This window comes from Phyllostomus discolor, chromosome 8 (genome assembly GCF_004126475.2).
Source record: "Phyllostomus discolor isolate MPI-MPIP mPhyDis1 chromosome 8, mPhyDis1.pri.v3, whole genome shotgun sequence".
NCBI lineage: Eukaryota > Metazoa > Chordata > Mammalia > Chiroptera > Phyllostomidae > Phyllostomus > Phyllostomus discolor.
In genome coordinates, this window is record NC_040910.2 from 34,941,864 (window position 1) to 34,943,897 (window position 2,034).

The following is a 2,034-nucleotide window of genomic DNA, read 5'->3' on the forward strand; positions in this document are numbered from 1 at the left end:
TGAATGGGTAAAATATCACAGCTTAATACAAAAGTGAATTATATTTTTAAGTATAACTAATTCTAAGTATATTTCCCTTCCATAGATCTCCAAGAACATAGCTTTCAATCACAACGTCATGGTTCACCAAAAGATCTACGTATATCATCCTCACAACAGATACTTTTCTTAAATGCTTAACTTTTAAACTGAATTTTTCAGAGTATTGAGAAATACGTTAGATGTTTCATTTTTTGATAGAAAAGACCCCAAATAGCTTTTTTTGATTCCACAAATTGGTTGAAATAATTGAAATATCGATATTATTGGACTTAAGTGATTTTTTTTATCAGTATAGAAGTCTTTATTTTTTTCACACTCATCATGCCATGAATTCATAGGGAGTGGGTTCCAACAGCTCAGGCTGCTTTCCCTTCGTTCTCACGAAGTGCGCTACTCTGGGGGGAGCAGACTGACACTTCAGTTGAACCCAGGTAACTATCTCTTCGGTTTCCTTCTTTTTCTGAGCATTTTCTTTCACACGTTTCCGGAAGCTATCCTGACTCTTCGAGTGCTTAATATGCTCAATTTGTACATTAATTCTCTTGGCAAGAATCTTGCCCTTAACTTGTTTGTTTACACCAATGCACACCACATGCTGGGTGACATTGTAGACTCTTCACTTTTGCCACGGTAACATCTGTGGGGCATTCCTTTCTGAACAGTGCTCATTCCCCTCATATCTACAATATCACCTTTCTTGTAGATTCGCATGTATGTAGCCAAAGCAACAACTTCATGTTTTCTAAAAGGCCTAGAGAACATAGAATGGGTGCTTCTCCTCTTTCCCTTTGTGTTAGTCATTTTGGCGAATTACTGGAAGATGGTGGTTCCAGCCAAAAAGCTGATAATTTTTTATTTAAAGTATCTGATGACATGGATATAAAACTGCCATCATTTAAAACTGCAAACTTTTTCTACTAATGGAGCCTACACATTAGCTATCTCTTATTTTTATTGAATTTATTGGGGTGACACTGGTTAACAAAATTATGTAGGTTTCAGGTGTTCAATTCTATAACCCATCATCTCCGCATTGTATTGTGTGTTCACCATTCTAAGTCATGTCTCCTTCCATCACTGTTTACCCCCCACTTTACCTGACCAGTTCTTGAATCAGGTTTACAAATGGGAGACAAATAATGGCACTTGCAGGCCTTGGAGTTATTTAGCTTCTTCCTCCAGGAAGTTCAGGTGACTTTTCAAACGTGGTCTCATTCTTCTCCACAGGCTTTTAGCAGGAGCCCAAAGGAGAGACCAGGACCATTCCCTGCTGGGTGGGACTGGAAGGAGGTCCATGGCCCTCATCCACGTGTCTGAACTTGCTCTTCTTTATGTCTCTTCTGCCTGGCATGAAAGAACAGCCACACCACTGTCACTGTTACACGTACATGGGAATTTACATGAGGGCCATGGTTTGCTCCACAAGTTTAAACCATCAAGAAATAAATGTGCCGTAAGGTTCGTAGACTATTAAGGATGAGAGGCATGTTACTGTTTCAAGCTCCGTTCCTCCCACCAGACACCCACATGGCATCTTCCAGAGGAGCAAACAGAAGCCCAGAGAGATTAAACTAAATGAAGGTGCTTCTACTTCCCCTCTTCAAAATAGCCTCTAGGTATTGGGACCACCTTTTCTGCTGCAGGGAAAAGCAATTTCCACTCTCCCTCTAGAATGCCCAGAGTATATATTCTGTTCATCACTCACTCTCTTGGGTCTTTGGTTTTTCTCCATGACTCTACTTGTTCTTAGTGAGTTGATGTATTGGTAAGAAAATGCCATTTGGAATCAGGCAGACTTGGGTTTAAAGCTCAGCCCTTCCTCCACTGAATAGCGGTTTGATTTTGGACAAGTTATTTAACATTCTCTCCATCTCAGGGCTGAGAACAGTCTGGAGAGACCCTTTCAAAATAAAACACTCCCTGATATCCTGTCCTAGTTTACCTAACAGAAGGTATCAGAAGACTCCAGTTCCTTGCTTTATGCTTTAATAT

General features: G+C 40.1%; 1 pseudogene; it reads right to left on the bottom strand.

Moving 5' to 3' along the window:
* Positions 1 to 319: 319 nt before the first annotated feature.
* LOC114504112 lies at positions 320 to 888 on the bottom strand (annotated as a pseudogene).
* Positions 889 to 2,034: the final 1,146 nt, after the last annotated feature.